This window comes from Lactuca virosa, chromosome 7, assembly GCF_052849685.1.
Source record: "Lactuca virosa cultivar CGN04683 chromosome 7, Lactuca_virosa_CGN04683_v6, whole genome shotgun sequence".
Lineage (NCBI taxonomy): Eukaryota > Viridiplantae > Streptophyta > Magnoliopsida > Asterales > Asteraceae > Lactuca > Lactuca virosa.
This window is the reverse complement of record NC_136432.1, coordinates 242,686,238-242,711,132: the sequence shown is the minus strand read 5'-3', so window position 1 is coordinate 242,711,132 and position 24,895 is coordinate 242,686,238. Positions and strand designations below refer to the sequence as shown.

Genomic DNA, 24,895 nt, shown 5'->3' with positions numbered 1-24,895 from the left:
TTGAACAACTTAAAATCATTTATATGCCAAATATTGATCAATTAACACCATGTATTATAAACAACTTAAATTAATAAACATATTATACAACTTTTCTAATACATTAAAAATGTATAATACAATTCCATACAAAATATAATAAATGTTTAACAACTTAGTTAAAAACAAAAAAACTAAAAACCATTTGCTGCATTACCAAGTGGTTGTTAAATTATCTCATAAAACCCGCCAATTTCTATTTAAGTTGTATTTTTCTTCGTTATATTTATTTTTTCATCTCTCCATTTACCTACAACAAGCAACATGTTTTCACCAATTGGTAAGATTTCTCAAAGTACAACGTTAAAATAGTAAAACCTTGAAAGTATGATACTGTATATAATGACCAAAGTGTGGTTTTTTAACCAATCATGAGTCTCAAGAACAAGAACCTTCAACAATCATAAGCATATTATGTAAATAAATAGAAAAAAAACATCTACCATTGCAGAAGAGTGAAAAAATATTTAAAAATGTACCTTTCAAGATCATTGACCTTAGCCTCATCCTCTACCTTTAAAATGTAACTAAAATCACCAATAATAGTAAGGATTTGGAGCAAATGTTGTTTTATTAAGAAGACCATAATTTCCACCGATTAAAATTTGGCGACAATATACATGTGTGTGGTACTTAGCTGCCATTGCAAGCTGATCCAAGTACCTATAAAACAATCCATATATTAGTGTGTTTCTTTTTCATGTGAAAATTTACAAGTATGCCCATGTTTATATTATTTACCATAATCTATTTATAAAGGTGTCTGAAACATGACGTGTAACATCTCAAAAATCACAACAATTTTAAACTTTTCAAAACAACCCATAATCGTAAAATGTTTACAAAATCATTGTTTCAAAAATGCTTATCAATAGTAGAGTATCCCAAAATCATAAGTACATGCAACGGGAGAATGTGTACGGTCGCGCCTTCGCCTTCCTACGATCATCAGAAGTACCTGAAACAGTAAACTAAAACCGTAAGCCAAAGCTTAGTGAGTTTCCCCCAAAGTACCACCACATAAAACATATCAAACAGCAACATGCAGAACTGAGCCTTCAGACTGACTGGCCCGCCTCGTAGGGACTACAACATATTTGGACCGCTCCCAAGCCTTCGACATGACTAGACCGCCTCGCAGTGCCTACAGCCTATCCGGACCGCTCGTCGGGCCTTCGGCCTGACTGGACCGCCTTGAAGGGCCTATAGTCTATCTGGACCGCCCTGGGTATCTTGGCCTTCAGCACAAAGTAGGACCACCTCAACCCAACCAACCATAACATGTCGACATACACATAACAAATTAACATATGACCAGGCATCAGACAAACATGCAGATTTACAGATCACTATCGCATGCTAACATCCTATATACTAGGATACCGATCTAACAGATCTTTGCAACATAATAACATACTATCATATAACAGGACATCCAATCCATGGGTCGGCCTTGGTGCCTTCGACCCGTAAGTACATTGAGGAAGACTCACCTCACTGTCTGACGAAAAGATGAACGATAGTTGCTTCAAATACCAGCTCTACAGGTCACCTATTCAACAGATAGAGACCAAGACTCAACTATTGCTCAAATACCCAAAATACCCCTAAGTCAAACTTGGTCAAAGTCAGCAAGTCAATGTAGTCAACACAAAAGAGTCAACTCAGCTTCGTACGCGGGGCGTACTCGAGTTTTGACCGCGGTCGGGATGGTTGACCACGTACAGGCTGGGTACTCCAGGTTACGCAGGGTGTATGCCTAGGCTTCCCAAATCTTCAATAAGAGCTTAATGCCTTAAGCTCTCACGTCCAACTTTCAGATCCAAGGCTAAATTACCCTCAAGAGTCATAAAGTTTCCAACTTTATGACTTTGCATGTCCATTAAGTGCCCAATACCCCAAAGTACAAAATCTTAATGCATTAAGACCTTCTAAAGAATGCATGGAGCAAAACTAACCATCAAGACCACCTTTTTATGACGTAAGACCCTTCCTAAAGTCTGAAAGGACGACTTATTCGGTCAAGAACATGTCATGCTCAAGAATCACCATTTTGGGACAAAAAGTAACTTAATGAAATGAAATGTCTAGATCTATAAGATTGAGCGATAAATTTGCAAGCTTTATACCTCCTGGAGGTTGCAAACAAGGAGGGAATCTTAGATCCAAAATGCTTCCAAGCTCCAAGCTCTTCTCACCACCTTCTTCTTCTTCAAACACACCCCCAAAACACTCTTATTGCTCAAAAATGGACTTTTCTCACATAGGGTTTCTTGAAGAAGTTTTTCACAGAGGGAGGCTGAAAAAGAATGAGATATGAGGCTATAATGAGGTTTAAATATGAACCAAACCCTAAAAATTACCATTTCTTCACATACACCTTGTATACGAGGTGTACGCCCATCGTAATAGGGCGTGCCCTAGTATGCCTAGCGTACACAACGTACGCTCTGCGTACTCTACTTGGGTGAAATTACGAAATTGCCACAATAGGCCAATCTAGCAACCTTCCTCAAATCAAGGGTCTAAATTGCAATAATATACAAACATAGGGTTGAAATTGAAATTACCTTAACATCGAGATGTTACATGATGACCACCACTGTTGTATGCTCCACCAGATTTTAAAATACAAGAAGATGCATGTAACACACGCAGATTCAGTCTAGACGATTAATATATAATAAGCAATAAAACGATTTTTTGATAGAAGATTATTTAAGATGAATAATCTTAGCCAAAGTTTTAGTATATGTGACAAAGATTTCGTACATATAAAGAACACTAAAATTCGACTTCGTATGAAGAAGTTATGTTTCTTCGAAGTTTCGTGATTAAACCGATGCGGCTATGCGTACCACAAAAAGTGAGTTTTAGATAGGTTGGTTATTAGAAGCTATGCGTACCACAAAAACTGACGCAACTCCCGAACTTCAGAAATAGCGTCGTACTTCATTTAACAACAATTTTTGAAAAAATCTCTAAATCTGCGATCACATATCCTGATTCTGCGATCGCATTTTCGAATAACTTTCTCCGGAAGCTTCTGTCTTGAGTATAAATACGTCCCTCATGATTAGATTCGAAGAAGAGACGGTTTCAGACGACGAAATACCCTTCTGAAGGCGATTTCTGATACCTTTCACCGATTTCTGAAGTTCTGAAGGTTGTGAATCATATCATACACTTAGTTTAGAAGATTGTTTTGTTAATGTTTCTTTTTATTAGTTTAGATTCGTTTTTACCCATGTCTGGCTAAACAATAGTTTTCTGTTCTACATTAGACTAGTACTTTTCATGTGATCAATTATCATATCTGATTTTCTTTATGCGATTCTGTCTAGTTGTTTCAGTTTTGAGCTTAAAGAATGTTTGATTTTTAATTATTGTTAGTCTGATTACCAAGCTAGGGTTTTATCAATCTAGTTAATCAGTTAATAGAATTCTTAATTGTTCTTGCCAACTGGTAATAAGTAACAAGTATCAGATTGGTTCCGTGTTACGGATTTAACTCTGATATAAACTGAAATATCATATCTTTACTCTTCCGAGCTTGTGAGAAGTATTGGGTATTGCTGGGAAATTTACACAAAGCTTAATGCAACTTTTCTGATCTTAATTAAGAGCTTATTTAATTAGACAGTAAAAAGTTAGGGTTAACCGAAGAGCTTGTTTTGGTCAATTTAATTAGGTAAAAAATATTATACTAGAGATTGTTAGTTTTTCTCAGTACCAGCTTAGATAGAATGCATTCTGAATAATCAGATCTGGGCCGATTGCATGATTAGGAAAGTCATAGTAAAATTGAATTCCTTTTTATTACTGAGTTTTATTTAGTTTATTTTCACTGCAAATTTTTAGTTTTAGTTTTTAATCAAAACCCCTTTTTTATAATTTTTGTTTATTGACTAGAATGTGTCTGATGCAAAAAGGCATTGACCGTTAGATTGTATCCCTGATGATTTGATCCTGCTTCCCTATGCTATATTTTAGTGCAACCAGCAGTGGAATATTATTTGCTTAATACGCCCACGATAGCGTGTTAACAAATTGGTGTCGTTGTCGGGGACACAGTGCTTCTAATAGTTTTATGTCAAGAAAATTTCGTACAGGTACACCTCTAGCTTTTGATCCAGAAATTGAAAGAACTGCAAGGAAACTTAAGAAATAAGTAACAAAGAAAAAACAATCAGCTGGTTTCTTTGGTTCATCCTCTTCAGTACCTCCAGAAATCACCACACCACAAGGCAGTCCCTTGTAGAACGAACCATATCCGACTTTTCCTTCTTTTCCGAAAGTACCCCAACTTCTCCTTCTAATAGCCCCTTTAAAACATACTCTCCACCATCCTTAGTTAAATCCCAGAAGACAGACTCTTCTGAACCCCACTCTAATTTTCATAAACACCAGAGCCTTCAGAACCCAACTCTCCAAAATCAGCCATGAGTGGAGACGACACGGAAAAGACTCTCAGAGAGTGGGCCACCTAAGAAGTTAATCAGCAGCCTCTCTGCATTACGTTTCCGGAAGCTCAAAATTTCGAGCTTAAATATTGGCTGATACATCTTCTCCTTACATTCAGAGGCTTGGAAATGAAGACCCAGATAAATTCCTTAAGGAATTTCATGTGGTATGTTCAGGAATGTAGCCACATGTGATAACTAAAGACCAGATAAAGTTAAGGGAATTCCCCTTTTCACTTCAATATTCAGCAAGAGAATGGTTGTATGAGCTCCCATCAGGTTCCATTACCAACTGGACATAACTTACAAAGTTATTTTTAGAGAAGTATTTCCCAGAAACGTGAGTTTCGAGTCTCGGAAGAGAAATCCTTGGTATTAAACAAGGCAGAAGAGAAACTCTACATACCTACTGGGAGAGATTCAAAAAGTTGTTGGTTCGGTGCCCACAACATGTGATTAATGATTATCAGTTGTAAAACTGTTTCTGCGAAGGTCTGACACCCATGGAGCGACGTCTGATAAATGTTTCCAGTGGCAGTTCCTTAGGTGATATAACACCAACATAAATCCTGTAGCTGATCGAGAAGCTAGCGATAGAGTCAAATCATTCCTGAAACGAAGACGAGTGGTATACTGATCAGCCACGAGGTTTCAAATAAGTTAGCAATGCTCATATGGAGTCCCAAACTTCATAATAAATAAAAGCTATTTTATTATTGACGAAGGAAAAAAGAAGCGGCGAAGAAACAGTGTTGTATCTGCTTAAAAACTGAACACCCAACATATATGTGTCCACTATTGTAAGAAGATGCGGCTCTAGTAAAAGCTGTCGGAGGATATCAGCAACAGAAAAACTTTAATCAACCTCCAAACTTTTATCAGAACAATTATCAGCAAAGACATCAATTTCAACATCCTCCGGGTTTTCAGCAGTAGTCGTGCTTGCAACAGAACTTTCAGAATCATCATTAGCAAAATTATCAGCATTCGAATTTTTAGAATCAACCTTCCAATCAGCAACCTAGTAGTTCCAGTGTGGCCTTATAATATATTGTAAAAAGTCTTGCCATGAGCACCCAAGCATTCCAGAACGAAACCAGAGCTAGTATCAAGAATCTAGAACAGCAAGTGTCTCAACTTGCCACTTTTGTGGGTCGGCTGGAATCTCAAGGAAAATTACCGGGGCACACTGAAAATAATCCAAAGCACAATTTGAGTGTTATTTCCTTGAGAAGTGGGAAAAGATATGAAGGCACAAGCGTATCTGAACCAGAAAAAGAAGCTGAAGAAGAATATAAAGAAGTTATGGTTGAAGAAGAAGATGAAAAAGATAAAGAAAAAGAAGTTGAAGAAGAATATGAAGAAGTTTTAGTTGAAGAAGAAGATGAAAAAGATAAAGGAACAGAAACCCCAATACAAGTGAAGCCGAATATGAAGATGTACAAGCCCCTACATCCATTTCCATCAAGATTGTGAAGTACGAAGCGCGAGCAAGAGGACGAAGACATTATGGAATTTTTTCGTAAGGTTGAGGTAAATCTTCCACTTTTAGATGTTATAAAACATATCCCTCGTTATGCCAAATTTTTAAAGGAATTATGTGTTTCAAAGAAAAGATTTAAAAATAACGAAACTTTAAAAGTTGGTGTAAAATATTTCATCTATTTTGCAAAAGGGTTTACTTCCAAAGTGCAAGGATCCAGGAGTTTTCTCGATTCCTTGTAAATTGGGTGACCTTAATTTTCAAAAATCCATGATTGACCTAGGAACTTCAGTCAAAGTCTTTCCCTTTTCTGTTTTTGAAAAACTAAAATTGGAAACTTTAAAAAAGACTGGACTATTATCTAGTTGGCTGACCACTCGACAGTACACCCAAAAGGTGTACTAGAGGATGTTCTTGTCCAAGTGAATAATTTGATCTTTCCCGCTAACTTTTATATTTTGGACATGGATAATTTGGACATATCATATACAAACTCTATTATTTTGGGAAGGCCATTTATGAAAACTGCAAAAACGAAAATAGATGTTTTTAATGACACGATTTCAATGGAGTTTGACAAGAAAGTGGTTAATTTTAAAATTAATGATGATGATTTTCCTGCTGGTAAATTTTTTGTTAGTTATATGGGTACCAGCAGTCCTTTATCTGAGGACTACTGTGAGTTTTCTAATGTCTCTGTGCAAGAAATATTTATAGACATAAATTTATCTCACACATCAGAAGAGCTAGAAAAGGAAAAGATTAGGGAAAAAGAAGAAAAAAAAAGTTGCTAAAAAGAAGTTAACAGAGACGGATAAATCTGAAGAGGAGCATGTGATTTCTGCTGAAGAAAAATCAGAGAAGAAATTGAAAAGAAAAATGCTTTTGGAAAAAGAAATTATGGGAAAGATGATTTCTGATTCGAATCTGAAAAGAAGAAAATTTGAAAAGAAAGAGAAGACTTCTGGAAAGGAAAAGAAAATCAGAAAAGGAAAGAAATTTGAAATTCAAGAGAAAAACTTATCTGATAGCAATATGGAGTCTTTCCATTTTTTTGAACAAGTTCTAGATCCGCCAATTCTACCATATCTGAAGGGATCTGGAGTAACAAGGAAATGAGTTGAGCTTCATAGAAGTCCTAACCACACCGGTTAACAAATCTGGTTGCGCAAAGTCATCCCAACGACTTTAAAAATTGACCGCTTTTCGGGAGGCCACCCGATGAGTAGTTTTTAGTTTTTGTGCTTTCAATAAATATATGGTCGCGGTTCCAAACAAGATTGGGAAAATTGGAGGATCTTCAAAGTTGCTAAGATTCAGATGTTTTGCCATAAATTCGTCAAAATCAGATTTCTGCAATTTTATCACGTACATTCTTTCCTAGTTACACCCTTTTTACTTTTATATACTTTATTGAGTTGTTCATTCCTCTCTGAGCATTAAGGACAATTGGTCATTTTAAGCTCGGGGAGGGGTTAGTGTAAAAAATTGCATTTTTTGTTAAAAATTTTAAATTTTTCAGTTTTTAGGTTAAAATTTTTCAAAGTTATTTTTTGCTTTTTATTTTCTGTATTGCATTTGCATATAAAAATCTGAAAAATCTAAAAAATATTTTTCCTTTCCATTTTTCAACATTCATAGAATAAAATGAAAAAACCCAAAAAGATTTTCTTTCTAGTTATTTTAGTTTTTATTTTTTGCATAAAAATTTTAAAAAATAAATAAATAATTTTAAAAAAATAAAAAATTGTACATGAGATGAGGATATTATTTACATTCGATAGCTCTGTAAAGATGAAATGTGATAGGATCCGAAAATAATAGTCTCATTGCAATTACTTTTAAGAATTATTTTTTCATATCAGAAAGTGCTTTAAATGTTTTCAAAATATGAACCAACATAAGAGTCGAATAATTATTACAATGGAAGTGTCGGATAGAAAAAACGAACGGTGTTTTAGAAATAATTTCCTTAAATGCCTTAAAAAGAACCTAGATTGAATAATCCTTATCTTTCCTTGAAGTATTGAACTCTATAGTTTATGCGCCTTTTGAGGTTAGGAGGGAACTCTAATTATATCCACACAATTTATTATCATTTTTGAAGTATTGAAGATATGGTGGACCTCAAAATGAAATCTATGCCCAGTCAATGTACTTGTTAGAAATGGTACATCAAGCAACTTGATGAAATCTGAAATTCAAAGTCAAATCCAAGTCAAGTTCAAGTCGAAATCAAGAACCAAGCAAAGTTAAATCTAAAGAGTTGATCAAGAGAAAGAATATGTGTGGTATAATGAGATAGATCCCTCCATAGTAGAATCATAGGGGTAAGTTTGGCTTTTCTGTCCATAATAGAGCTTACCACGTTTACTGGACGAGTTCGGAAAAAAATGAGGGGTTGGTCAAGCTAAGTTTTTATAAATGAATTTTCGTGAAATTAATTTTAAAAATACACTGTTTTCACAAATTTGATTCGGCATAAAAGTTATTTACTCAAGCTTGGTTTGACTTATTAAATATGAATTTTGAATCTGTAATAAATGTATTGAGACTCTCATCTAGGTAGTGATTTCATTGGAGCTTCCTCGGTGTGAAATCTAATCATGCGAGGAAAAAAAAGAAGAGTGAAGTATTTTTATTTCAAGTTTTTTTAGTTTCTTTTATTTTATTCTAAATTCTTTCTTGGTCATCTACGTTTTTCCATTTGTTCATAATGTTTAATATTTTTATTACTTGAGGGCAAGTAAGGTTCACACTTGGGGAGAATTCATAAATGTCGTTTTATGCATCTTTTAGGGTAGTTTTTATTAGCATTTAGCATCATATTTTGTACATTTGCATGTCATTAGTTTATATAATGTTCAAGTCATGTCTTTTATCATAATTCCTGTACTGCTAGCATTTTTATGTCCTTTTCAGATAACTCGAGTGGAGTGGTACTTTGGGAGCAGCTAGATGCATATTTGGAGCCTAAATGGCGTTGGAACTGAAGACGGATGCTAAGGAATGACTTGGAGTGCTTAAACTGAAGAATCGCGTCAGAATCGAGCAAAAAAACCAAAATCTGTGATCGCATATATGCTTTTTGCGATCACGTAAATGTGTCAAAGTTTTGCAAGGTCGAAAAAAGTCATTTGGAAGTCATCTGAAGAAAAAACTCAAAAACTATGATCATATTTTTATTTCCGCGATCACATTTTTGTGATGCAACTCCTGAAACTTCAGAAATAGCATCATACTTCATTTAAGGGCAATTCTAGAAAACACCTCTAAATCTGCGATCGCATATCCTGATTCTGCGATCGCATTTTCTGATAACTTTATCCGGAATCTTCTGTCTTGAGTATAAATGCGTCCTTCATGATTATATTCGAAGGAGAGACGGTTCCAGACGACAAAATACCCTTATGAAGGTGATTTTTGATACATTTCAATGATTTCTGAAGATCTGAAGGTTGTGAATAATCTCATACACTTAGTTTAGAAGATTATTTAGTTAATGTTTCTTTTTATAAGATAGATTCATTTTTACCCATGTCTGGCTAAACCCTAGTTTTCTGTTTTGCATTAGACTAATACTTTTCATGTGATCAGTTATCAGATCTGCTTTTCTTTATGTGATTTTGTCTAGTTGTTTCAGTTTTGAGCTTAATGAATGTTTGATTTTAGGGAAAACCCTATGTACTCACCAGGTTTCCCAACCTGACCCACTCAGCTGCTTTGTATCACAGGTAGCTATACAAAGATACATGAATGATGAGAGATTCAAGGAGATGTAGACTAATAGTCTAAGATACTGTAAGGCATGTTTATTCTTATGTTTTTTATCATTTATGGCATCCCAAGCTATTATAAATCAATGAAAAATATTTTCTTTAAAAATACTTTTATGGGACCAAAATCTGCATTTATAAATAAACTATGTTTAAATAAGCATAAATAAAATGTTTTAAAATGACCGTAAAAATGGAGATGTCACAATGCCCATGGCCTATTTGTTTGACTAGTTTGATGGATATCACTGAAAGTAATAGATGACCTACTCAAAAACAGGGATCCAAAATCCTTTTCACTAGATTCAGATCAATTCTTGAATATATATATATATATATATATATATATATATATATATATATATATATATATATATATATATATATATAATATATATAAATGAAACTCTATTACATTAATACAATGCACACCAAAAACATTATAAGTTTGTCATGTCATGTCATACATAACAAAGGAGTAAAGATGTAAATTGACATTTGAGTGACTTGCACGAACCTGGACCGAGGTTATACATATGTTGTGTCATGTCATTGATAACTTGTGAACCTTTTTCCCTACAAAACTTTGCAAACCATTCTTTATCAAAGAACCCTCCACTGCTATAAGTAGTGGTTTTGGATAGATTCGCCTTTATAAATTGTCAATTTGTAACGTCCCAAAAATACTAAGTAAAAATTTCATTTTTCAAACAACCAAAACCATTCATTCATTCGTTCAAAAGATAATCATAGTATAAAGTATTTTCAAACATCAGAGTAAATCATAAAAAGTATAGTGCAAAATAAAACTCAAGAGAATGCAGTTGGATTAAGTCGGGCTTTTCCCTTTGGAACCATAAGTACCTGAAACAATAAACGTAAATTGTAAGCACGAAGCTTAGTGAGTTCCCCAAAATACCACATACCATACTTAACATAACGGGTCTATTTCAACCCCAAGTGAATGTTATGGGCCAAATCATATTTTTACTTCCTGCCATGGTCCAAATGATGGTCTTTACTTGTACAAGTGTCAGGGCCGAATCTTGGTCTTCCATGTCACTGCCAGGGGCCAAATCATAGTCTTCCATGCAAATGTCATGGGCCAAACCCTAGTCTTTCATACAAATGCCAAGGTCAAACCCTAGTCTTCCATGAAATAGTCACAAAGACAACTAGTACCCTACATATTATAGTGAGAAGACTCATCTCACGGATGCAGTTAACAGTTATCATGCTCACACAGTCGGAAAACGGTGTTGCACACCTCCTACGGAAAGATACAAGGTAAACCCTTAGTCTACCTTCTAAAACTAGCCCTTGACTAAAAGTCGAAGCAGGTCAAAAAGTCAAAGATCAAGGTCAACTTCAGCCGACCTCCACGTCGTGGCCAATCCACGACCACATTGTGGGCATCCAACATAATCGCGATGATAATTAGCTACCATGTCGTGGCAAGCATTCCTCCACACCGTGGCAGAGTCCAGGCAAGTCAGTAGTGATGTCCTCATTCGCCACGTCGTGGCTACCACACTTGGACAACTTAATGCATTAAGCTCTTAATCCTCAATGTCTTCAGCTCAAACTTACCAATGAGCTTCTTAGGACCCTTAAGGCTCATAAAAATCCAAGTGTTACAGACATGCATGACCCATGCATGTCCTCCCTCATACTAGGTCAAAAGATGAGAATAGTGACCTAAAACTAATGCATGGATTTGAAACTCAACCAACTTCTAGATCCTGAAGATATAATGCATTTTGGGGCCTTGATGAGCCATAAACTTGCCAACCGTATACCTTTCAACCATACAAATATCAACTATGAATCAAAATATGCCAAAGAGCCGAGATCTAGAAGGAAGAACTCAACAGCTGGAGAACTTACAAATGGTCCAAAAAACACACACAAGAGATGGAGGTGGATTGTTTTCTCTTCTTCCTTCAAGGATCACAAAGGCACCAAAAGTAAGCTCAAATCTTGCAAAGTAGGCTAGGGTTTAGGTTTCTGAGGTTGGAGAGTGATGGAGTCTGAGAATGGATGAAACCCTAGCCATCCCTTCCTTTAAATAGGGCTCAAGGCCCAGAAATTAGGGTTTGCCATAAAACAGTCGCTACGTCGTGGCCATTCTAAGACCACGCCGTGGGGATACAAATATTTGTGCGTTCATTTAAGTGATGTCATGTCGTGGCAGTCCATCAGCCATGTTGTGGCCACTAGAATATAATAACTTGAAAAGAATATTTCATATCTGAAACCAGGTGTTACAACTCTCCCCACTTGAATTAGATTTCATCCTCGAAATTCGTTACTGCACACAACTCGGAGTAACACACTCTCAACTCCTTCTAGCGTTCCCACATCCATTCGGAACCCTTCCTATGTTTTCAACAAGCAACCCACTAACTTGTAAACACCCATCTGCAACACTATTATTCTTCCTAACTGTAAGTCCCAACTCACAGTGAAAATACTCAACCCGAGAAACTCTTATAATTGTAACTACAACCAACTCAATCATTATACTTCACAAGGTCGTAAACCTACTAGTCTAACTCCAGAGACCTTACCCAAGCCTGGTAATCATATATTCGACATACCAATCCCCTAACCCCGAACGGAACCATCCAAAGGTCGAACCCTCAACCAAAGCAGCACTGAGGTTAACACCTGTCGACCACCTTCTGACACCGAGGTTGGTTCAATCCCTAGCGAGAATTATGTGACTTGCCAAAGAAAAGAACACCAACACATCACAAACATCCAATATCCAGAAGATCTAATTTCCTTATTCAATACTGAAGACTCCAAAATCGCGCCTGACTACCATGAAAATGAAGCCACCCAATATATCAACCATGTTGACCAAAAGAATTCACAGATCTAATCTGACGACGAAACGAACACCCACACATTGCATCTGTCACACCCCAAACCAGACGGCGGAATCGTCTGGGGGCTTGTGCGTGACTTCATCTTGTAATATCATCACAATTGTATATAATTGAAACAAGACAACATCATCATCATGCATATCAAATACAACCAATATTGTTCACATCAAGTACATTGTCTTAGATTATATATTCCAAAATATTAATTGTACGATGATTGACATTACACAAAAATAAATCCCAACACTTGATAGTTTCCCCTGCTTAACGGTTACCTGAGAATACAAGTTATTTTGAAAACGGTCAACATATATAATGTTGGTGAGTTCATAAGCATGATTGAATGAAAGATTTTGTATTGTTTGTAAAACCCAGAAAATCCGATATTTTCTGTGTGTAGTCTGTAAAATGATGTAATAGTCGAGTATAAATGCATGTGTGAATTTTGTTGTAAAATATGTATGAATAGGAAATCCATATAATTCTTTGTATTATTTCTATTGTAAGTAGAAGGTAATTGAATAATAGTGTTTCCCCAGAAAATCTAATATTTTCTGATTATAGACGTATTGTGGTCTTAAACCCTAAGACCATGTATTGATATATGTATGACTTGTATCGACGTGATAGATACTCTGATTTCCGTAATGTTATGATGATAATGATCTCTATGTGAGTCGTTATAACCATGCATGATAATAACTATTTCGTCTGTCCTGGCATTTTCCAAATGCCGGTTTGATAAAGAATGAGGTTGTCACCCTAGACTGGCCTAGTCTAACTGTAGCGAACAGCTCAGGTGTGGGGGAGTCACCCCCGTATAGATCTATACACAAACTCTCGCTCTCCCTCCAGGAGACTCTGGTTATATCTACAGGCTACGATCATACACTCATTGGTGTCAACCGACATGTCTCACTAGATCCCAATTGTTAACGTATAGTTATTCGAATTTCACGATATAAGATGTATATGAATTTAGATTCTTGCACATACCAATTTAGAATTTATATGAATAGACAAAGCCCAACCAACATGGAAAAGGGACAACTGTGGTCCATTAGACATGTAAGTTATTTCCAGGCTTGTTAAGTATGCAAAAGGACACTTTAACGCCCATTAAGCATATAATGAATAGTCCAGACCCAATCAACATGTAAATAGGCCACCAAGGCCCAATAAACATGTAAAAGAGGATTTCGGCCCATTAAGCATGTAATTGGGTCACTAAGGCCCAATAGACATGTAATCATTGTATTTTGTTTCTGTTCATTACGTCATTTTTATTTGAGTTTAAATATTTATCAAAAAGACGTAAAATGCTTAATTTTTGTATTATAATGGAAATTTTAGTCCATTAAGTTATAACTTTACAATTTAGGCTTATTTTCAACAGAATTGACTCTTTAGGTCCCGTATGACTTAAATAAAACATTTAAGGACTTATTTCACACAAAATGACATTTTTGGTCATTTTTTATAAAAATAACATTTTAGCCCACTAAATTATGAAACTTTGTGTTTTCGGCCCAATTATAAAAATAATTTACAATTTTGGTCCAAAAATACATTTATTGACATTTTTAGCCCTTTTTCCATAATAAATGACATTTCCAGCCCTTATTTTGTAAAAATTTCATTTTCTGCCCTTATTTTATAAAATTTACATTTTCAGCCCAAATTCCGTAAATTTTACATTTTTGGCCCAATTCAGAAATAAGTGTCATTTTTAATCCTTAAACCGTGAGTTTTTCATTTTAGGCTCAAGTTTACATATAATGACATTTTGGTCCACCAAATTCAATATTTTTCACTTTGGGCCCAAGAAAGCCATAAAGCCAATTTAAAGGCCCATTATGCGAAACTTTTCATTTGTGGTCCCTTTAATATCAAAATAACATAAAAGTTCAATTTTGGAATATAATGACTCTTTTTGTTCTCATGAAAACCGTGTATGTCATAAAAAGTCCCAACATTTTTGTTTGTTTGACAAATATAGTCCTTAAACATGGTTTATTGTAGTTTTATTCAACAAGCATGCATTTTTAACATTTTCACCCATAAAGAGTGTTGTTTTGAGTATTTTAGTTAACTAACTCAACCATTTTTACTATAGTTTTCGAGATCTAGAATATTTAACCATATTTTCACAATAAACACACACATCACATGCACAATACTTAGATCTATCACATAGTACTTGTATTCTCCCCCAAAAACATATGAAAACCGAAAATAAGGGGGTATGAACTCACCTTGCTTGTTTGTTCTCGGTTTGGTGAAGAAAAGAAAGAGTTTTCGGCTCTAGCAAGCTTTCCTTGAGTAGATCTCGAGCTTATGAGGTTTCTAAGAGTGTGATCACAAACAAATGTTTAGGAGGAGTGATCTAACATAAGAATGAAGTTATATAACTTGGATGTGTAGTGACTTACCAAGGATTGATGATTTTTGGTGAAAATCTTCTTGAAACAACTCTAAATTTTCGAAAATTTGGACAAGGAAGGAGGTTTTCTAAAGAGAGTTTCTTAAGAGATTTTGAAAGAAATGAGGTGGTGAGAATAGTGGTTCGACCGACAAAAAGAGGGGAGAAGAGAGAGAGAGAGAGAGAGAGAGAGAGAGAGAGAGATAGAGAGAGAGAGAGAGAAGTGATGTTGCATGGAGATCCTCCATGCAATAATGATGTGTCTCATGCTCATTAGTCCTTTCTTTTTTTTACCTTGGGCCGAGAATGGGCCCTATGGAATGAAGGAAAAATGGTTTTGGACTCAAATTCTTGGTCTTGTTCGAATTTCATAGGCCCCATAATATTTTTCGGCCCATTGGGCCCTTAGGATGGCTCACGGCCCAATACAAGTCCATTAGGTGGTTCACGACCCATTAGAACCAAAGAAATGGGGTTTATGGCCCATTAGGATTTACATGGACCATTTTAGGTCCACATGGCCCAAAGTGTTAAGTTTTATGAATGTGGGTCCATTTAGAGTCCAATTAAGGATTCTAGGCCCAAAATATTCGAATTGAAGGCTTATTGGCCCATTAGGCCCAATAAGAAAATCCTAGTCCATAGTAAACTTGAACCGAGGTTTCTAGGGTTTCTAACCCTTAGTTGAACATGAGAGATGTATTTGAATGAGCATTGAGTGATATTTACTTAGAGTACATGCTTTATAATAGTTGAATGATTACATGAGAATAGAATTTCCTAGCCAAAATGCTAGTTGTGACATCATCCCCCCGTTAGAGGGAATTTCGTCCTGAAATTATTTCGAAAGATAGGTTCACGAATGATAGAATAGGTGAGGTTACTTCTGCTTCATCTGTTCTTCGCGTTTCCATGTGAATTTCGGTCCACGCTTAGCGTTCCAGCGAACCTTCACAATTGGGATGCGACTCTGCTTTGTACGCTTCACTTCCCTGTCCAATATCTCGACTGGTTCTTCGACGAACAGAAGATTATCATTTATCTCGATCTCTTCCAAAGGAATGACAAGAATTTCATCTGATAGGCACTTTTTCATATTCGAGACGTGGAACACGGGGTGTACGTTGCTGAGCTCGGCAGGTAGTTGCAGCTTGTAAGCCACTGGACCAATACGGTCAAGAATCTCAAACGGTCCAATGTATCGCAGGTTCAGTTTTCCCCGTTCCCAAAGCGGATCATCCCTTTACAGGGAGAGACCTTCAATAACACTCGATCTCCGACTTGAAATTCTAATGGCTTTCGCCGCTTGTCAGCATAGATCTTCTGTCGGTCTCGTGATGCTTGAAGTCGAGCTTTGATTTGGATTATCTTTTCGGTCGTTTCACGAATGATTTCTGGTCCTGTGAGAGTATTGGCTGGTGATTTCCCCTTTTCTAGTTGGGTGTCACCCACCTCATCCCAACATAGAGGCGATTTGTATTTACGACCATAGAGAGCCTCGAAAGGAGCAACCTTGATGCTCGTGTGATAGTTGTTGTTGTATGAGAACTCAATCAGGGACAAATGGGTATCCCACGACTTTCCGAAATCAATCACACAAGCTCGGAGCATGTCTTCGAGCGTTTGAATGGTTCGTTCACTTTGGCCATCGGTTTGAGGGTGGTAAGCAGTGCTCATATCAAGCTGTGTTCCCATTGCTTTCTGGAGAGATTGCCAAAATCTTGAAGTGAATCTACTATCTCGATCCGAGATAATAGACACTGGCACTCCATGGAGTCTCACGATCTCCTTGATGTAGATTCGTGTCAACCTTTCCATCTTGTAAGTTTCTTTTATTGACAGGAAATGAGCGGATTTGGTTAACCTATCGACAATTACCCAGATAGCATCTAATCTGTCTGTCGTCTTAGGTAATTTGGTTATGAAGTCCATGGTAATCCTTTCCCATTTCCACTCGGGTATTGTTGGTTTTTGTAATAGTCCCGAGGGCTTTTGGTATTCCACTTTCACTTTGGCGCAAGTGAGACACTTGCCCACGTAAGTGGTGATTTCTGCTTTCATATTCGGCCACCAATATTGTTGCTTTATGTCTAGGTACATCTTATCCGAACCCGGATAGATGGAATATCGCGTCTTGTGAGATTCATTCATGATCATTCCTCTGAATCCCCCAAATTTAGGGACCCAGATTTTGTTCATGAAATAGTAAGCTCCGTCCTCCTTGACTTCGAAGTTCTTGTCCATCCCACGCAGCATTTCATTTGCGACGTTTTCCTGCTTTAATGCATTTGTTTGGGCTTCCTTGATCTATGAAGTTAGGTTGGATTTGATGGTTATTGATAGAGTTCTCACCCGACGACTTGAGTATTCCTTTCGGCTCAGGGCATCAGCCACCACGTTAGCCTTGCCTGGGTGGTACTTGATCTCACATTCGTATTCATTTAGCAGCTCAACCCATCTCCGCTGCCTCATGTTTAACTCCTTTTGGTTTAGAATGTGCTGGAGGTTTTTATGGTCTGTAAAGATAGTGCACTTGGTACCATAGAGGTAGTGTCTCCAAATTTTTAAGGCAAAGACCACAGCTCCCAGCTCGAGATCATGCATGGTATAATTTACTTCATGTGTCCTTAGTTGCCTGGATACATAAGCTATCACCTTCCCACGTTGCATGAGGACAAAACCTAAACCTTGATTCGAAGCATCGCAGTAAACTACGAAGTCCTCGGTTCCCTCTGGTAAGGATAGAACTGGTGCACTGCAGAGGGGTCGCTTCAAGGTTTGGAAGGCGGCTTCTTGCTTTTCTGTCCAGTTGAAAGACTCACCCTTTTGTGTTAGCGTGGTAAGGGGTTTGGCTATCTTAGAGAAATTTTGGATAAACCTCTGGTAGTAGCCTACGAGACCCAAGAATTGACGGATTTCTGTTGGGGTTCTCGGGATAGCCCAACCTTTAATGGCCTTTATTTTGGAAGGATCTACATGAATCCCTTCCTTGCTGACTACATGACCCAAAAAGTTTACACTACGGATCCAGAATTCACATTTGGAAAGCTTCGCATGAAATCTTTCAGCTCTTAGGGTTTCCAAGATTTGAAGGAGATGTTGACCATGCTCTTTTTCGCTTCGAGAATAAATAAGAATATCGTCGATGAAGACAATCACGAATTTATCCAGGAATGGGCGGCAGACTCGATTCATGAGGTCCATAAATGCAGCGGGGGCATTTTTCAGACCGAAGGGCATCACGACAAATTCGTAATGACCGTATCGTGTTCGAAAAGAAGTTTTGGGAATATCCTCTTCCCGAACTCGGAGTTGATGATAACCGGATCTCAGATCTATTTTTGAGAAATAACTAGCTCCTTGAAGCTGGTCAAACAGATCGTCGATTCGTGGAAGTAGGTACCGATTTTTGATGGTAAGCTTATTTAGTTCCCTGTAATCGATGCACATTCTAAAGGATCCGTCCTTTTTCTTGACAAATAGGACCGGAGCTCCCCAGGGTGAGAAGCTTGGTCGGATGAACCCTTTGCTCAGTAGCTCGCTTAGTTGACTGGATAACTCCTGCATTTCGGCGGGAGCTAACCTGTAGGGTGATTTGGCAATTGGTGTGGCTCCTGGTATCAGTTCGATGCGGAATTCGACCTGTCTTTCTTGGGGTATTCCCGGAAGATCTTCTGGAAATACATCCGGGAAGTCGCATGCCACTGGGATGTCTTGAATTTTCACTTCTTCTTTGGTCTTATCCACCACATGAGCAAGGAATGTGTAGTTCTTCTTATGTAGACACCTTTGTTCCTTGATACACGAGATAAGGCGAAGGTTGGCGCCAGGTTTATCGCCATAGATTATTAGGATTTCGTGATCGGGGAGATGAAGGCGAACGGCCTTCTCGCAACACATTATATCAGCATGGTGGGGGCTTAACCAATCCATGCCGATTATCACATTAAAACTCCTAATATTTACTGGCATCAAGTATATTTGAAATGAGTGATTGTTTAGCGTTAATGTGCACCCTACATAGATATCTTTGGTTGTTTCAGTTTTACCATTAGCCATTTCCACCGTGAAGGCTTCGTTGAGCTTCTGGGGTTGTTGATTTAGTAAGTGTTTGAATTTATTACTAACAAAACTTCGCTCCGCCCCACTATCAAATAAGATGCATGCGTACGAGTTGTTAAGTAGGAACGTACCAGTAACAACTGCGGGGTCCTGAACCGCTTCACCTTGACCCATGGTCAACACTCTTCCTGCTGTTCCCGCCCCCTGATTGTTTGCTTTGGGGCAGTTACGCCGCAAATGGTCGGTGTCTCCACACCCATAGCAGGCGTAACCGACTCCGGTGTTGTTGTTGTTACTGTTGTTGTGGTTGTTGTTGTTGTTGTTGTTCGACTGTTGGTTTTGTTGGGGATGAGTTCTATAGAATCTGGCAGTGTGACCCTTTCGGTTGCAGCTCATGCAGTGCATCTCTCTACATTCTCCATGATGGTGGAAATTACATTTTTTGCACTTGGGAAGGGTCCCTGAATATTGCTTGGGATTATTTGGTGTGGATGAGGCTGGAGCATGTGGTGTGGTGGTAGCTTGAGTTGCAGCATGGACAATCACAGTTTGTTGTGTCTTTGATGATTCAGAGTTTTGTTTTCCCTTCCGCTTGTTGTTTTTCCCTTTCCTGTTCTCACCTTCTTTCTTAACTTCTGCTTCTCCTGTTTTGGCACCCTTTTTGTTGCCATGATCATACAATTTCTAGGCCAGCCTCTTTGCACTATCATACGTCTCAGGGTTTGCCGCAATGACATTACCTTGGATTGGCGCAGTCAATCCCCATATAAACCTCTCAATCTTTTTCCCTTCAGAGGTGATCATTCCGGGACACAAGAGAGACAGCTCACTAAATTTGGAAATGTATGCATCGATGTCGGAATTTTGAATTGTGAGGTTCCACAACTCTTGTTCCATCTTCTGAATTTCGCCTCTTGGACGGTATTCAGCCAACATCATTTCCTTAAGCTCTTCCCATGGTATCGCGTTCGCCACCGGGAGTGTCATGGCCTCTACGTGACCATTCCACCATGAGAGAGCTTGATCAATGAATGTGCAGGCCGCAAACTTGACCTTGCACCCATCCGGACACCCGCAAATTTCAAAAACTGATTCCACCTTCTCAATCCATCGCTTCAGGGCTATTACGCCTCCTGTTCCATTGAAGGTTTGAGGTTTGGCATTGGTGAGGTCCTTGTAGGTGCAGGTTCGTGTGGTTCCGTGGTTTGTTCCTTGATTTGTGCTTCCGGTTTCCTGTCCGTTGCCTTCTCCGTTGTTTCCGTTGTGAATCTGTGTAAGTGATGCAGTGACCGCAGCGGACACTGCTGCTTGGAATGCAACTGAGTTTATTTCAGGTGGGGTCGGTGTTGTGTTGTTTCCACAGTTGGGTATTTGAGGCATCTTTCTGTCAAAGAACGGAAATATGTTTAGTACATATCATATTCTGAGTTTAGAATTCCACAGACTCGGCGAATCGATTGTGCATCTTAGTGATTCCATGTATTAACATAAAACAAGGAAATAAAACACATAGCAGATAACAACATCACGATAAAACATAGAACATTTCTATTAATAATAATCGTTTTTAATACATGAAAATTTGCCGAACGGCATACAATACATGGGGAAACATATAATCCGACAGCATGACGACCTTATGAGTAGTGTAATCACTTAAACATATGGTCGATAGTACATAGAGTAAAACATAAAGAAGAAGATCATAATGATAGTACATGAACAGGCGCTATTCACGACGGGGTGGGTCTGGTGGTGCTGAAGATGAGGTGGATGCGCCCTGAAGTCTAGCCAGGTGGCGCTTGGCGTCCCGAAGCCTGGCTTCCAAAGCTGCATGGCGCATCTGGTAGTCCCTGACTACCTCGTGCGTCATCCTCTTCGTGCGCTCCATTGCGGCTCTCATGGCCACCATCTGGCCAGCGGTCGCCTGCGCCTGCTCGCCGATGTCGCGAGTCCTCCTCACTATCACAGGCAAGGCTCGATCGGCGGGTCCACCGTGACTCAGGTCGTAGTAGTCATGGTTCATACCAAATGGGGGTCGCACCCCCTGCTAGCGGCTCCATCTCCAGATGGCGTGTGCCCATGGGGGCGTAGGTCCATTGGTGCCCATCCGGTATGGGGGCACCCTGGCCATGTACGGAGGGTTGATGACTTCGGACCCTGTGTCCGAGTCATCTGAGTCACTGCCCTCTGCCTCCTCCTCGTCCGAGTCGGCTAACGGTTCTGCCAGTCCTCCCACAGGCTCCTCTTCATGCTCTTTTTTTGGTTCTTCCTCGGGTTCTTCCTTGGGTTCTAGCCATCCTCCATTTCCCTGATTAGGGAAATAGAGATCTCCAGGATGATGAAATCCGGCCATAAAGTCTGGACGAGGGGTGTAAGACGTTGTAAAACAATAAATAAATAACGTATGCATATAGTATTTCCAAAATACTCCTATAGTATTTTAATTATTTGTGTTTGAATTCCTAGAATTATTTGGAAATGAGGTAAGCTTCTAGATCCATTTCCCGCTACGATTACTCCCAAACACATGTTGGTCATATTTTGAATAAATATAGTTGATCAGGCTATATTTACCCCCAAAATAACTACATAACTGCTCGGGTTTAATCACAGTGTTCCATTTCCTCCAGAGACTTTTAATGTTATTGTTTTAATGTATGCATTTTATTCAGAGTGTTTTAGTCACATTGTATTTATAGTTGCACATCAAGTATGATTGGATATACCAGTTCACTATAAACAATGCTCTGATACCAATCTGTCACACCCCCGAACCAGACGGCGGAATCGTCCGGGGGCTTGTGTGTGACTTCATCTTGTAATATCATCACAATTGTATATAATTGAAACAAGACAACATCATCATCATGCATATCAAATTCAACCAGTATTGTTCACATCAAGTACATTGTCTTAGATTACATATTCCAAAATATTAATTGTACGATGATTAACATTACACAAAAATAAATCCCTACACTTGATAGTTTCCCCTGCTTAACGGTTACCTGAGAATACAAGTTATTTTGAAAACGGTCAACATATATAATGTTGGTGAGTTCATAAGCATGATTGAATGAAAGATTTTGTATTGTTTGTAAAACCCAGAAAATCCGATATTTTCTGTGTGTAGTCTGTAAAATGATGTAATAGTCGAGTATAAATGCATGTGTGAACTTTGTTGTAAAATATGTATGAATAGGAAATCCAGATAATTCTTTGTATTATTTCTATTGTAAGTAGAAGGTAATTGAATAATAGTGTTTCCCCAAAAAATCTGATATTTTCTGATTATAGACGTATTGTGGTCTTAAACCCTAAGACCATGTATTGATATATGTATGACTTGTATCGACGTGATAGATACTCTTATTTCCGTAATGTTATGATGATAATGATCTCTATGTGAGTCGTTATAACCATGCTTGATAATGACTATTTCGCATGTCCTGACATTTTCCAAACGCCGGTTTGATAAAGAATGAGGTTGTCACCCTAGACTGGCCTAGTCTAACTGTAGCGAACAGCTCAGGTGTGGGGGAGTCACCCCCGTATATATCTATACACAAACTCTCGCTCTCCCTCCAGGAGACTCTGGTTATATCTACAGGCTACAATCATACACTCATTGGTATCAACTGACATGTCTCACTACATCCCAATTGTTAATGTATAGTTATTCGAATTTCACGATATAAGATGTATATGAATTTAGATTCTTGCACATACCAATTTAGAATTTATATGAATAGACAAAGCCCAACCAACATGGAAAAGGGACAATTGTGGTCCATTAGGCATATAAGTTATTTCCAGGCTTGTTAAGTATGCAAAAGGACACTTTAAGGCCCATTAAGCATATAATGAATAGTCCAGACCCAATCAGCATGTAAATGGGACACCAAGGCCCAATAAACATGTAAAAGAGGATTTCAGCCCATTAAGCATGTAATTGGGTCACTAAGACCCGATAGACATGTAATCATTGTATTTTGTTTCTGTTCATTACGTCATCTTTATTTGAGTTTAAATATTTATCAAAAAGACGTAAAATGCTTAATTTTTGTGTTATAATGGAAATTTTAGTCCATTAAGTTATAACTTTACAATTTGGGCTTATTTTCAACAGAATTGACTCTTTAGGTCCCGTATGACTTAAATAAAACATATAAGGACTTATTTCAGCCAAAATGACATTTTTTGTCATTTTTGATAAAAATAACATTTTAGCCCACTAAATTATGAAACTTTGTGTTTTCGGCCCAATTATAAAAATAATTTACAGTTTCGGTCCAAAAATACATTTATTGACATTTTTAGCCCTTTTTCCATAATAAATGACATTTCCAGCCCTTATTTTGTAAAAATTTCATTTTCAGCCCTTATTTTATAAAATTTACATTTTCAGCCCATAAATTTTACATTTCTGGCCCAATTTAGATATAAGTGTCATTTTTAACCCTTAAACCGTGAGTTTTTCATTTTAGGCTCAAGTTTACATATAATGACATTTTTGGTCCACCAAATTCAATATTTTTCACTTTGGGCCCAAGAAAGCCGTAAAGCCCATTTAAAGGCCCATTATGCGAAACTTTTCATTTGTGGTTCCTTTAATATCAAAATAACATAAAAGTTCATTTTTGGAATATAATGACTCTTTTTGTCCTCATGAAAACCGTGTATGTCATAAAAAGTCCCAACATTTTTGTTTGTTTGACAAATATAGTCCTTAAACATGGTTTATTGTAGTTTTATTCAACAAGCATGTATGTTTAACATTTTCACCCATAAAGAGTGTTGTTTTGAGTATTTTAGTTAACAAACTCAACCATTTTTACTATAGTTTTCGATATCTAGAATATTTAACCATATTTTCACAATAAACACACACATAACATGCACAATACTTAGATCTATCACATAGTACTTGTATTCTCCCCCAAAAACATATGAAAACCGAAAACAAGGGGGTATGAACTCACCTTGCTTGTTTGTTCTCGGTTTGGTGAAGAAAAGAGAGAGGTTTTGGCTCTAGTAAGCTTTCCTTGAGTAGATCTCAAGCTTATGAGGTTTCTACGAGTGTGATCACAAAAAACTGTTTAGGAGGAGTGATCTAACATAAGAATGAAGTTATATAACTTGGATGTGTAGTGACTTACCAAGGATTGATGATTTTTGGTGAAAATCTTCTTGAAACAACTCTAAATCATCGAAAATTTGGAGGAGGAAGGAGGTTTTCTAGAGAGAGTTTCTTAAGAGATTTTTGAAAGAAATGAGGTGGTGAGAAGAGTGGTTCGGCCGAGAAGAAGATGGGAGAAGAGAGAGAGAGAGCGTGAAGTGATGTTGCATGGAGATCCTCCATGAAATAATGATGTGTCTCATGCTCATTAGTCCTCTTATTTTCTTTTTCTTTTTTTTACCTTGGGCCGAGAATGGGCCCTATGGAATGAAGGAAAAATGGTTTTGGACTCAAGTTCTTGGTCTTGTTCGAATTTCATAGGCCCAATAATATTTTTCGGCCCATTAGGCCCTTAGGATGGCTCACGGCCCAATACAAGTCCATTAGGTGGTTCACGGCCCATTAGAACCAAAGAAATGGGGTTTATGGCCCATTAGGATTAACATGGACCATTTTAGATCCACATGGCCCAAAGTGTTAAGTTTTATGAATGTGGGTCCATTTAGAGTCCAATTAAGGATTCTAGGCCTAAAATATTCGAATTGAAGGCTTATTGACCCATTAGGCCTAATAA

The 24,895-nt window shown here is 37.7% G+C and overlaps 1 pseudogene; it reads right to left on the bottom strand.

The window, feature by feature from the left end:
• Positions 1 to 572: 572 nt before the first annotated feature.
• Positions 573 to 24,895, bottom strand: part of LOC145127677 (heparanase-like protein 1) — a 55,592-nt pseudogene continuing 31,269 nt past the window's right edge.